The sequence below is a fragment of the Equus przewalskii genome, chromosome 8 (assembly GCF_037783145.1).
Source record: "Equus przewalskii isolate Varuska chromosome 8, EquPr2, whole genome shotgun sequence".
NCBI classification, from domain to species: domain Eukaryota; kingdom Metazoa; phylum Chordata; class Mammalia; order Perissodactyla; family Equidae; genus Equus; species Equus przewalskii.
Window position 1 is genome coordinate 7,094,003 of NC_091838.1, and position 14,916 is coordinate 7,108,918.

A 14,916-nucleotide genomic window follows, 5' to 3' on the forward strand; every position below is an offset into this window, starting at 1 on the left:
AGAAAGTCACGCTCCCCACCCTTCCTGTCCCATCCCCTCCTTGGCCTCCATGTTCTCCAGGATCAGGACTCCTCTCTGCTCTGTGGGTCTCTTTTCTTCTCGCTCAACGCAGCTGCTTTCTTTGCTTCTCTAGCACACGGTGAAAAATGGCCCCCGGTGGCCCACACTGACTGAACTCGCAGCACATCTGATCAAGAGTGGGCTAGAATCTTGGAGCACCAACTCCAGACTCAGGAATCCCTGGCCAGCTTGTGCGAGATCTCTTCCCCTGCCCGTCAACTGGGCTAGGGGGAGGGGTGGCCTCCGGGCTCACGTGGGAGGGTCTCTAGTAAAAGGCTGTGAGGCTGGGAAGGAAATGATGGCTGGAGGAAATAATTAGCATTCCTGGTACAGTATACTAAAGATCATCTAATTTAACTCTTATTTCACAGATGAGATTCATGAGCCAAGCGTGTCATTTTCCATTTATTAGTGTTGTTTGATGCTAGTTTGTTTTCATAAGCTTTTATTGTTTGCTTGTTTTCTGAAACACAAGGTTGTCTACTGTCTTAAACATAACCACGTGGAGCAGAGAGGGTAGGACCACTGGAGCAACACTACCTGTGTTCAGATCTCAGCTCCACCGCTTACTAGCTGTGTGATCTAGGGGAAGCTAATTAACCTCTCTGTCCCCTCAAACTCCTACTCCATAAAATGTGGATAATAGTATGACCTACCTCACAGGAACATTGCGAGTTCTAACTGAGTTAATATGTGTAAAGTGTTTAGTATGGTGCCTGACACATATTGAGGGCCGTGGAAGTATTGTCTGAGTCATCGACGATGTCATCACTTAAATAGCTTGAGATAAATGCATTAGCCAACAAAATCATCTCAAACCATTAGAGCAGGAGTTACTAGTTAAGTTACAGTAAAACTAAACATGTATATTTATTTCTAACAAAGATTATTTTCTAATTTGTCCAACTTAGAATTCTTCTGCACTATAGAAGTATGGAAAAGTAGAAATATTTTTTTCTGAATACTAGAAATATATTTTCCACACTCAAATATAAGCATGGGTAGATTGACGTGTTTTTTTCAAACTATTTCCGTGCATACTTATTTGCATAGTTGTGATCACACTGGAATATTAATTCAGCGTGTCGCTTTTAGCCACTTAACATTATAGCGTATGCATTTTCCTGTCATTGAATATTTTTTAATGCCTCCATGTTAATGGCTGTGTAATGTACAGCATGTAGATTTACACTGATTTCCTGAAAATGTCCCCTATTTGGAAAACATAGGTTGTTTCCCTTTTTTTTTATCAAGGAAGATTAGCCCTGAGCTAACATCTGCCAATCCTCCTCTTTTTGCTGAGGAAGACTGGCCCTGAGCTAACATCTGTGCCCATCTTCCTCTACTTTATATGTGGGACGCCTACCACAGCACGGACTGACAAGCAGTGCCATGTACACACCCGGAATCTGAACTGGTGAACCCCGGGCCGCCAAGAAGCAGAATGTGTGCACTTAACCACTGCGCCACCGGGCCAGCCCCAGTTGTTTCCATTTTTAAACTCTTTGAAACTCTTACAACAGATTGTCAAATTACTATCCAAATGATTTGGCTCAATGGCAAAGTGAATGAGTGTCTTCTTACATGCTCACCTGAAAGGAGAAGTATCATTTGTTAAATCTTTCCCAAGTTATAGATATTCAAAGCATGTCATTCTTGTTTTAATTTACATTTATTCAGTACCAGCTAATGATAGTGAGCATTTTTCTATGTCAACCACTTACAGTGTCTATTTACAATATGTCAATGTGCATCCTTTGCCTATTTATCGTTTGTGACCTTAATCTTTCCTTATGTATTAGTAGGAGTTCTTTATATTGTCAGGATGTAAACTTCTGTCTTATTTGCTATAATAGCTTTCCCAGTTTATGTGCATTTTCAATTCAGTCATGAGACATTTTGCATGCAAATTTTAAAATCTTTATATCATTAAATATGTCAGTGTTTTCCTTTAAAATTTCACATCTTAGACAGACCCCTCACAGTCAAGTATCAGAAAATACTCCCTTATATTTTCTTGCAGCTTTTATTTATACTATTTTTTAAACTATCTAGAATATTTTGGTGTAGGCAAAGATCAAATATATTTTTTCTTTCCAAATATCTAATTGTCCCAAATCTCACTGACGATTAACCCAGCCATTCTTCCAGATTTGCAATACCATTAGTTACTGAATTGTTATCATATTAGGATTTTGTCAAGACTCTTTTGTTCTTGATTACACTCAGTCAACTCAAGTTACCTTCCCTTTCTGTTTTCTCTGGGCACGAGCACACCATCAGACATGGGGATGGTGGCGGGGAGAGTATCTGGTCCCGGAAAGTCATGTGTTGTCATCTACTGAGGAGAGATCCATTCCATCTGGTCTTTGGGCTTCCATTTCTGCCATCTATCATCTACTCTTGATGCCCATGAGCCTGCTGTGGTCTCTAGCTGACACAGTCCATGGCACATCTGCTGATAGCACCACAAGTTACTCCCTCCAGGACTCTTCCAGCCCCTTGGCCTTGTCTCAATTCTTCTGCCTCTCTCCTGGGGTCCTGGGAGACTCGAGGGAGGTCTCAAGCCATCCCAGACCTTGACATGCCACACTACCTCCCTTACATCGCCTCTCTGGTGCCATGATGGCCACTCTCTGCAGCATGCTCTGGAAAGCAGGGCACAGGCCCACTCTACTTTGAAATCTCCCTAAATCCATTTGGCATTGCTCGCACCTCCCACTCCGCTAGGACATTTGGTGCGACCACACAAGAGGTTTGCTCCTTTCTGCCTCTCTAGAATTCTTCCTCCTCCTCCTCTTCCTCAATTAGTCTCTAACTCATAGTATCATGTGCTCCTACCAGCCCAGTGTCATCTTTGACACAACCTTCTCTTCACTTCTTGTGGCAAGTCCATTACCAAGTCCAGTGGATTTTACCTCCTAAATATCTCATGAATATCCTCAATTCTGTTGCCACTGCTCCCCCCCAGGTGGACGCCCCATCCTCTATTGCCTGGACTTCCACAATGGCACCATGCAGGTCTCCCTCAATTGCTGTTGCACCCTTCCAATGCCTTCTCCACGCAGAAGCCACTGAGCTCTTAAACAGAAAGCTGATCAGATAGCTCCTCCTTTGTGCACTTCAGCAAATTCCCTTTGCTCTTAGGATAAAACTCCAAATCCCACCACGGCCAGCATGCGTGGGTCCCTGCCCACTCCAGCCATGTCTAATAGCACCCCCTCCCACCTGCTGGCCCTCCAGCCCCTCACACATACATCCTGCCTCCCATCCCAGCACCTTTGCCTATGGTCTTCCCTCTGCCTGGAGAGCTCCCCCTGCATTTTACTGTCCTTTGCTCTGCCCTCACCTCCATCCCCACCCCTTCATCTGGATAACGCATCATCACTTCCTCAGTGGAGGGTAGGTCTACACTGTCAGCATCCAAGAGGTCTGTGAAGGTGGGGACCATGCTGGTCTTACTTACTTACAATAGGTCATGAATGAACGAATGAATGAATGAAAGGATGCAGGAGATCCAAGTGGGAAACATGAACCACGTCTTGGGTACCTAAAGTGTTTGTCTCTATGCAATATCGATCATCCTTTCTTATATATTATCATGCACCTTAGTTTATATGTGTGTAGTCGGTTAAAATTCCCAGTCGTGAGTTGGGCATATGTCTTTCCTTGTACGTAATTTCATAGCCTTTTTCTACCTATTCTACCAAGGGCAGAAATGGAAGAGTAAATTCCAAACAAACTTGGGGGAAAGAGAGGGCAATAAGGCCCAGAATAATAGGCACATGAAAATATACTGGAAAGTTTATTAAATAAATAAACAGAATAAAAATCGCAAGGCTACTACAGTCACTTGGAGTCTGATCTTCCCTTAAAAAAAAAGGGTTACAAAAAAGGAAACCACACGGAGCAGCGTCTCCCCTTTAAGTTTCTTTGAGGCGGTGGCAATGGAAAGAAGACAGTTTTCTGAGAAAACTCCAGCAATAAATGTCCCTGAGCGGAGGCTGAAGCCCTAGGACTTTTACAACATGATGTTCGTCTGGAAAAACTGGACTCTAAGCACACACCCTTGGCACGGCTCCCACGAAGTGAATCATCTCTTCTCTCGGGCGGATGTTTACCATCTTCTGCAATGGAACTATTTTCTAGCGTATCTCCCAATCCAAAATCGTTATGTAAGCCGCAGCACCTTAACATGAAATTCTTCCTTTTAATAGGAAAGTTCTTTTCGCCTGCAACGAAACCATAAATCTGGGCTGTTTTGCTCGGTTCACTTGTTTGGACGGCCATCTGGCAAGATTATTCAACATACTGCAGACAGACTCTCCCTCAGTACAAGTCAAATATTTTCTACTTAGAAGTTAATGTTGCACCTAAGGCTGAGCCATAATTCTTTTTTCATTTTCTTCTCTGTGCTTTTTATAGCCAAATAAACAAAGGATTTGACTGAGAACTTCTTACCCGTCTTTATCCACCACACGATGATCAAGTAATAAACCTGCTTCCAAACGCCACATTCGCGCACCAGTGTCGTAACTTTAGAGAAACCCAGCTGACTGTGGGTCCTTCTGCCTTCTAGGAGAGAGTGATCATTCATCTCCAGGCAGACAGGTCTTTGGTTTTGAGGAAAACACCTCAGACAGTTTTGACAGTTCTTTTTAGTGGAAAGAAAAAAGGCTGTTTGGGCAAACCTGAACGGCCAACTTTTCTGAAAAATAAACAAATGAAATTTGGACAGTCTGGCAGCTTGTGTGTTGGAGGGGGCGAGGCGGGGTGGAGAAGATAAAGGACCTGGAGCTAGGAAAGGAAGAGGAGAGTGCAGGGCTATCCAGGAGAAGTTTCCAAGACGATGGAAATGTTCTACACCCATGCTGTCCAATAAGGCAGCCACTCGCCACGTGTGGCTGTTGAGCATTTGAAATGTGGCTGATGTGCCCTGGAATCTGAATTTTAAAATTTATTTAATCTAAGTTTAAATGTTTACCCTATTAGACAGCACAGGAGAGAGGGCCCTTCACATCAATCCCTCCGTGTCCCCAAACCTGAGCCATAAGCAGGAGGAGAGGAGATCCGAATCTCCCGGGGTAGGGATGCTGAGGGGCTTTCAAGAAGGTAATGAGCAAGTGACAGTCAATTTTAAGTTGTAGCTTGCAAATCAAAACTGCAATGAGATATCACCTCGCTCCCGTCAGAATGGCTATAACGAACAAGACAGGAAATAAGTGTGGGAGAGGATGTGGAGAGAAGGGAACCCTCGTACACTGCTGGTGGGAGTGCAAACTGGTCCAGCCACTATCCCACTGCTGGGTATTTATCCAAAGAACTTGAAAACACAAAAGCATAAAGATACATGCACCCCTATGTTCATCGCAGCATTAGTCACAATAGCCAAGACTTGGAAGCAACCTAGGTAACCCTCAAGGGACGAATGGATAAAGAAGATGTGGTATATATACACAATGGAATACTACTCAGCCATAAGAAATGATGAAATCCGGCCATTTGTGACAAGATGGATGGACCTTGAGGGTATTACGTTGAGTGAAATAAGTCAGAGGGAGAAAGTCAAATACCCTATGATCTCACTCATAAGTAGAAGATAAAAATGACAAACAAACACATAGCAACAGAGATTGGACTGATGATTACCAGAGGGGAAGAGGAGAGGAGGGAAGGCGAAAGGGGTGATTAGGGACACAGGTGTGACGATGGATTATAATTAGTTTTGGGGTAGTGACCATGATGTAATCTATACAGAATTCTAAATATATTACGATGTACATCTGAAAGTTATATAATGTTATAATCCAATGTTACTGCAATAAAAAATAAAATAAATAAAATAATAATAAGTTGTAGCTTGCTGTGCGCTTCCCTTCTGTCGTCCACAAGCCTTCAGTGGATGTCTCCTACACTGAAGTGGCCGTTCATCTCAGCTTGCCTGGGACCGCCCCTTTGTGTCTGATGTCCTGGTGTCATTACTAACAGTCCCTGCTTCACTCTCAAAATTGTCCCATTTGGACAATACATCATATCAACTCTCTACTTACACACACAACCTTGTACTCGTGGAGTTGTAGAGATTTAGGGACAAGAATGTAAAAAGAAGCTCCAACTTCCCTGTGCCATCTCCCCAGCAGCCTTGCACAAGAGTTGGGGGAAGGGGAGGCAGAGCCGGCAGCAGAAGAACCCAGCAACATGGTGGACCAGTTCCCATGTGGCTAACCCGGACAGAAGCGAGACCAAACCTCCCTTCCCCAAGAAAACCAGAGGAGGGTGAAAGAGGGGACAGAGAGAAGAGGGGAGAGAGCTAGTTACAAAAAAGGGAAGAGAAATAAAGTTTTTCTGGCATTTTCAAGCATTGTCAAGAAAAGTTGGGCAAATTAAATGCCTTTCCACTTCCCAGTGCTTCATAAAATTCAGTATTACTCTGCAGAACTCTCTACTGCGGTTAAACCCGTAACAACACCTGTAAAATTCTTCAAGGCACAATTAAAGTTTAAAATAAAGTTATCTAAGATTTCCACAAGGAGAAAATAAAACTAGACTAGCACATGCAAAGTAAAGTAAAACCAAAAAGTCCTATAGCCTGAGCTTTAACTATAATACATTAGCATTAGTTTCTAACTTTAGATCCAACATGGGGTGTTTGCTCGCGTGTTTTTTCCTTTTGCGTGCGTGTGGTGAGAACGCTTAAGATCTATTCTCTTAGCAAAGGTCAAGTATACAATACAGTACCAGCTCCCCATTTCCCCTCCCCGCCAGCCCCTGGTAACCACCATTCTACTCTCTTCCTCTGAGTTCACCTTTGTGGTTTTTTTTAATTTCCGCATATAAGTGACATCATACAGTATTTGTCTCTCTCTGTCTGGCTTATCTCGCTTAGCATAATGTCCTCCAGTATCATCCATATTGTCACAAACGGTACAATTTTCTTCATTCTCATGGCTAAATAATATTCCATTGTATATATATATATAACACTGTGCCTTCATCCTCCGACAGGCACTTAGGCTGTGTCCAAGTCTTGGCTACTGTGAATCACGCCGCAGTGAACCTGGGGTGCAGGCTTCTCTTCAAGCTACTGATTTCATCTCCTTCAGATATATACTCAGAAGTGGACTTGCTGAATCCTATGGTAGCTCTATTTTTAATTTTTTGAGGAACCTTCATCCTGTTTCTCATAGTGGCCGTACCAATTGACATTCCCACCAACAATGTCCGAGGGTTCCCTTTTCTCCACACTCTTGCTAAGACTTGTTAGCACTTGTCTTTTTGATAGTAGCCATCCTAACAGATGTGAGGTGACATCTCATTGTGGTTTTCATTTGCATTTCCCTGATGATTAGTGATGTTGAGCACCTTTCCACATACCTGTTAGCCATTTGAATATCTTCTTTGGAAAAATGTCTATACAGGCCCTTTGCCCATTTAAAAATCAGATTTTTTTTTGCTTCTTGTATGTTATAAATAAAACCGCTTCCAAATGCCACATCCAAAAATCAACACAGGACTTTAAGGGATGTCTCACTTAGCAAAGATTCACAAATGAGAACTAGACATTTTTACTACATTAGTCTTGAACCCACTATACCTATGAAATATTTGAAAAATAATTTGCCTTAATTTACTTCCAGACATACACAGGATGCAGTTCTGCCCTTTTTATGACCCAAGCAGATAAATGCCTAGAATACACTTCACCTAAATATCACTGAGGTGATGGCTGCAGCAAGCAGAATGTGGGGCGATTAAGAAGCAAGGCTCTGGAGTCAGACTTCAGGGTCTGGATCCCAGTTCCACCCACTTAGTTTTCTCCCCTGTAAAGTGGGGATACTTTTAGCAGTCACCTCATAGAGCTGTTATGAGGAGTCAGTTAGATAATCCACACAAGGCACTTAGCACAGTTCCTGGTGAATAATACGTGCTCAACAAGTGCCAACTGATGATGATGAGGAGAAGGATGAGGATGATAACTAGTGACTAATTGGTAGAGAGAAAGAGAGGAAAATCTGAGAATGTGAATATAACCTTGAAAAGAAGTAACAAAGGCATACTTTGAAAAATGGGTCCTAACTGAGAGTCACTTTCTCTAGTCTAAGATGACATCAACCTTGTCGGTCATTCATTCTACTGTTACCGTTTCCGCACACAGGGACAACATTCTTCCGAAGAGTCTTCTAACAGAACACAAAGTCCTTGAGGGAAGGGACATATTGACACATATTTGTTTCTTGGCAACTAAGCGAGTACTTGACATATGGGAGGTAATCGATAAATATTTATTGACAGCAGTTATGTAACAAGTATTGACTGAGCATCTGCCACGTGACCAGCACTGACTGTGCTGGATGCTAGGGACGTATACCTGGCTCACTGTTGGGTTCAGCGGGGGAAAAGTTGATCGCACAAAGCCAGAATAATCTCTTTCACAGGCAAGAAGAGAACAATTTGGTTTTTGGCCTGCCACTTACATATAAATAAATTCAATGTTTACTTCCTGCAGTGTCCACTCTTTGTGGCCTTCGGCTCAGCGTGGGGAATTTACAGAGCCCCGGAAGCCTCACATGGGGCTGGCTTCCCCAGGGGTACAGAGCAGGAAGCAGCATGCCAGTAGGGCTGCTCCCAGCAGGGGAGGGGCTGGTTTGAAGGGTGTATGTCACAGGCCAAGATGAGAGCCTGAGAACACATAGGCGGATACAGAAGCCTCCCTGGCTAGAAGCCCCACACATCAGGACCATTTCTACTATAACAGTCCCAGAGCCGCAGCTTCAGGTCCCAGTGAAAGGAGGGGGCAGTTACATCACTGCACTCAGAAAGCCCAAATCTGTGCCTTCTCGCCAGGTGGTGATATTCATTCAGGGACCTCCCAGTCCATATGCAACTTGCTGATCATAGGTCATTCTTAGCATAAGCAGTGTTGCCTGGTAACACAGCCAGCGTTCACGTCTAACTGGTTTCCAGACAAACGGAGCTGGAAAGTTAACCCAAGGTCATTTTTTTCATAAAGAAGGAGAAAATATTTTGTTAACCTTTTACTCATACATCCCCATTCTTAACCTCTCTTAGCTCTCAAAATCTTATCAGCAATCACCATGAAAGGTCTCTGATGCACCCTAAACTCAGTATATACAAGACCCATGGAATTCTCTTCTCTCTCCCTCCCTGGACACCTTACGGTCCCTGTTTGGATTAACACAATCATCACCCACCCAGTCATCCCCTGCATGGCATTCTCCCAATGGTTTTCCATTCCAAATTCCTGAGCATGACAATCAAGGCTCAGAATCTAGACATGGTCTGCCTCCAGCTCTTCCACATGCCCTCTACCCTTTAGACACAGACTCTTTGTCATTCTCCCACATGCCACCATTAGAAAAGACCTACGGCCTTCGTTCAGAACTGGAATATCCTTCCACTGGCAGTAACCGGTCAACCAAGATCTTCAAACTCTTGAAAAACCAACTCGAGCATCGCTTCTGCAAAACCACAAATTCATCCCCAGTACAAACTTACTGCTCCCTCTGTCTTCTCCTGTAGCACATTCAAGGCCTCCCTTGCAGCCCTGCCTAGTGGCTGTAGTCCACATGGACTACTGCAGGGAAGAAATCAAGCCCTATCCACCTTGTCTCCCCAGAGCCATGGGCGCATCTCTGCACACGGAACACCCTGGAAGCCTGCTGGCTTGAGTAGCATCAAAGCTGCACCTTAAGAAACCGGTCGAACTTTTGAAGGCCAATAAGGAGAAAAAGGCCCAAAGGCAAGAAAGTAGGGGCACATTTGGTAAACAGTCCAGTTGGCTGACACATGGGTCCTTGGAAGGAAACAGACATCTCAGATTCACTATGACCTTGCCCAGCCTCACAGACTTAGCCTGTATTCAGTAGAAAACGGTTGTAACTCACTGTTAAAACCATGCAAGGACTTGGAGAAAAATTTGAGAGGTTACACCACAATCAAGTCTCCAGGTACGATTATTTCTAAACGATAAAATACACAGATCTTCTGGAAACAAAAAATGGTTTCTCAAATCGAGGCAATAATAGTTTAACAAAGGATCTAGTGTAAAAAGTACCAAGATTTCTTGTTGTGATTTCAACTATCCCAATACGCAATCTTTAAAATGAAGGACTGGGGGCCCAAGTCCTTCTGATCAAGGCCCAAGGAGAAACAAAATGAAGGACCATCATCAGCGCGATACAGCATGGACCCACTAGACTGTATGAATGTCTTCTTCAGCTTCTGAGGAGCCATTCACACCCTGTCATCACAGAGCATCGGTCGTAATGATGAGATTAGGAACATCTGCTGATTCAAAAGCACAGCTCACTGGTGAATGACGAAGGGAGCTGATACAACCCACAGACCAAAATAATGCAAGGCTTTTGCAGTCAATTTCAAGTATTAGAGGCTATGGAAAATATTACACAAGATGACCCAAGGTGCTCTTTCCAGTTCTTGTCTTTTGAAAATGAACAAAATAAATCCCTCAATATGATCATAACCCTTCCTTCTTCCTTGTCCCAGCTCGTCAGGAGCAGACTGACATTCTAGGCAATCAATCCTAGAATGGTTATTAAACACCTAGCATGTTGACAGTGCTCTCTCTGACACTACAAAGCAAAGGGGAAAAGAAAAATAATGAAGTTTTTGTCATAGAGAAATAAGACTGGAAGCAATAAGATATGGAAGATGTCCAAGATGAGTTGAACAAAAAAAAAAAAGCAAGTTACAGACTAGCATCTGTATAAATAGCATGCTCCTATTTATATAAAAATGTATATGGTATACACTTTATGCCTGTTAAAATGGCTATAATCACTAAGACTAAAAATAAAAAATGTTGCAGAGGGTGTGGAGAAAAGGGGACCCTCACACACTGCTGGTGGGAATGCAAACTGGTGCAGCCACTGTGGAAAACAGTAGGAGATTCCTCAAAAAACTAAAAATAGACCTGTCATATGACCCAGCTATCCCACTACTGGGTATCTACCTAAACAATTTGAAATCAACAATCCAAAGTAACATATGCACCCCTATGTTCATTGCAGCACTATTCACAATAGCCAAGACATGGAAGCAACCCAAGTGCCCACTGACCGATGATTGGATAAAGAAGATGTGGTATATATACACAATGGAATACTGCTCAGCCAGAAAAAAAGACAAATTCATCCCATTTGCAATAACATGGAAGGACCTAGAGGGAATTACGCTAAGCAAAATAAGCCAGTCTGAGAAAGACAAACACCAGACAATTTCGCTCATATGCTGAATATAAACAAGTACTGGGACAAAGAAAACAGTTCAGTGGTTACCAGGGGAAGGGGGGTGGGTGGTGGGCACAGGGGGTGAAGGGGAGCACTTATGTGGTGACAGACAAGAAATAATGCACAACTGAAATCTCACATTGATGTAAACTATTATGAACTCAATAAAAAAATGTATATGGTATATACATATGTCCATATAGGCATATTTCTGCATGAAAATTTTCTAAATGATATACGAAAAATCATTGCTGGTAGTTATCTCTGGAGAGTGGGTCTGGTGTGTGGCGTGAGAAAGACGTTTTTAATCATGTAGCATCTTATACAGTTTGTTTACCACGTGTATGTGCTTCCTTGTTTTAAATTGTAAATACAACAAACAAAAGCTAAGCAACACCACAAGTCAGAAAATCATTGCATAGCGAGTGAATAGAAGACAAACAAATACTGACCAATATCTGTGAGCCGAGTGTACCTCCCACCGCCTCCCAATCACTCTCGCCCCTTGGGCATGGCGAGGATGTTTCTAGCCCCTGGAAACCAGCCTGCAACCTCTCCTCCTGCTGTTCTGCCACCTCAGTCAAACCCACAGTTGGCCCTGACTTCGAGCTTTTTCTAGCATATGGAAGGCAGCCAAATTTGACTGGTTTCCCAGGAAGGGTAAATAGTGCGTTGGAGATCAAGTTAAAACAACCAAACTCCTTTTTAGCAAGCCAATGGGATCAATCCAGGGCTTGTAAAGTACTACCTAAATTGTTTCTAGTTCCTTTGATTGCTTTTTTCATCTTGAAAACTATAAAACAAACACACCCTTTCCAACTTAGGACATGCTGCTTTAAGAACTATTTACCCGACATACGAACCAAGCCTGCATAGCTTCCTTGCCTCCGTTGTGCTGATGGAAGCAAGAGGAGTACCGTCTGCTAATTATCATTGTTAATAAAACACATTCAACTTCTATGAGATGTATAAATTACAGTGAACGTATATTTCTATCAAACGCTTATCAAATGCTGCCCTCTAGTGGACTATCCGGTAAAACCTTCCGCTAAAAATAGATTTTAATTAAGGCTGGAGATGTGTTTTTGAGAGAACGTTAGAAATAGATGCACCTCTTCTGAAATTAAGTATTCACCATCCAACAATAATTTCAATGACCTCTGCCTTTCATGAAATGTTGACATTGTCTTCATTTCCTTAAATATTTTAAATATTTACCCTGCTGGAACACTTTTACCTTAACACACAAATAGAGTCTGTTTTCCAAGGCAGACCTGAGTTGACTTCAGAAACATCCCAACAAAATGTATACTATTTCATAAAACTTACTTCCAGAAATAGGTAGATATGCACAATAATTTTAAAAATCATTCATCAGCAACCCTGTTCTGAGTCTTAAAATTGTTAAAGCAGAGCTTAAAAGAGGGGTAACTTCTATAATGTAAGAGCATTTTAGCAAGAAAGCACATAGGGTTGGTGTCCTTGTTCTGAACACACTGGCAGTCCCTTGGGAACTTCTCCGGCCTTTCTGCTTCATTGCCTGGAAGTCATTGATCACGTCGTTTAATATAACTCGGGACCCAAAAACACACACACACGCGCGCTGCCAAGTTTTCTAAGCTTTAAAAATTATTCTTTTCCAGCCGGGTCATACTTTGTATTTATAGTGTACTTTTTTCCCCCTAAGAAGCCCAGAATGCTTTGCCCAGACCTCCACAGAGCGATTCTTAATCCTATTACTTACATGCAAGGGATGGGGAAGAGAAACAACAGGGACAGCAGCATCCTTTTCAGCGCCTGGGGCAGTACCCCTGCGTCTGATTCCAGCCCGCATTCCCCGGCCTCATCCATCACAGGGCCTTGACATCAAGCCATCCAAAGACGGGAAGAAAAATACGTTCAAAATCGCAGAGTCTGCGCCTTTCACAGCAGGCCCTATTCCACCTTCCTTTCTGAGCTGCGGTGCCCGGCGCCCCGTGGCCGGGAACAGCCTTGTTCAACGACCCGACGAGATGCCTGTCGCTTGGGCGGCTCGCTCAGGTGAGGCGGGGAGGATAATAAGGTCACCCGGGGAGCGGCAACGGTGCTCGCCCTCCACGTAAGCCGGCCTTCTGGATCCCCGTTAGGAGGTGTGGTCACGGTGAGAACACAGCTGAGCTCAGCGAGTTCCCAAAGGTCACCTTTACAACCTTACACCCAGCCCAGCCACCAGGGCAGAGCGTCACACTCCAAATTCAGCGTTATCTACCCTTTCTCAGCCAACTGTCCCCGTCCTCCTTATGGTGCATATTTAAAACGACGAAAGCATAAGTAAATACCACAGTAGAACACCCTCTTTGAAAAGCTTGATTTTAATGTCCAAGTAGAGGTAACTCGGAGAGAATTAAAATTCCCATAGGAGAGATTAGTCAGGGGACCCTCCTCAGGCCACCAGCCACTCTCCCCAAGTTCAACCCTCCCCCAGTGTCAGCCATAAGTGCCTGTTATTGTCACCTGTTATAAAACTCTCTCTCTCTCAACTTACAATTATCACCCCTTTCATCTTCCCTCAGGTTTCCCCTTTGATCCTGAGTTATGTGTGGCTTATCCCCCTGTGGAGACTCCTTAGCTGAAAGTTTTACCACACTTTCTTAAACTTTCCTATGTATTTTATCTGTTCCTTCCCATGCTCCCTTTTCCATACTGGGAGAAACACATCCAGGGTGGAAATCCCGTATTTGAGCCAAGTTTATTTTTTACACACTAATGATTGTGAGAGGACAGCGTGGCCTTTTAATAAAATTAATGGATAAAGAAATACCTCACTTTGCTTAACCAGAAAAGGAGAGGAAGAAGAGAGGAGGGAGGGGGAGGAGAGGAAGAGAGACAGGGCAAGAAGGAGAGAGAACCTGTCTTCATCTCTTCATCAGGCCACACAAAGATAAAAACAAGACCCCGGCTTCTTCCTACATAACTTGCAGGACCCAGCACAGAATGAAAGTGAGGAACACTTTCTTCCGACGTTATTAAGACTTTCAAGTGAGCATGATGCCAAGTACCGGGCCCTTCTGAGCACAGGGCTGTGTGACTACACCACTCGAGTGACACACCCATGAAGCCAGCCCGATTTCCTACTATAAATCAAAACAGCAGTCTTACTGTGGTTACTACTATTTTGGTTTTTTCCCCCCCCACAATGTTTAGCCCCTGCTGGGGTGATCGACTTGTCCTGGCTGGCCAAGACTATCAGAGGTTCAACACAGAAAATCCCACCTTCCGGTCACATAGTCAGTCCCTGGCAAAACAGGACCATTTTTCACCACCTTCTTCTCTGCGGACTTGTTCTACTGACAGAGCTGTCCTCTGATTTCCTACTGGTCTTAATCTCTTCCTCTCAGAACCAGCCGCAATCTTAGGCCAGTCCCCATCTCTGTGGTGGGGTGTGAAGCCATTCCAAAGCCATTCAGATTTATTCCCCCTATTTTTTATGTCCTCGGAGAGAAAGCTGCTGAATTGTGATTCTGGCTGCTCAGACATGTCAGAAGTAAGCTGAAAAGCGCTCATATGTGGCAGCACCTGTTGGAATTCCCTATAATGCTGGAAAGAA

The 14,916-nt window shown here is 43.5% G+C and overlaps 1 long non-coding RNA gene across 1 annotated transcript; it reads right to left on the minus strand.

Annotated features, from left to right (window-relative positions):
• Positions 1 to 3,848: 3,848 nt before the first annotated feature.
• LOC139085005 (uncharacterized) lies at positions 3,849 to 13,463 on the minus strand. The gene is made up of 2 exons (XR_011542956.1): positions 13,075 to 13,463; positions 3,849 to 4,292 (listed from the first exon to the last, which is right to left on the minus strand). It is a non-coding gene; the product is annotated as an uncharacterized lncRNA (long non-coding RNA).
• Between the last annotated feature and the right edge of the window lie 1,453 nt (positions 13,464 to 14,916).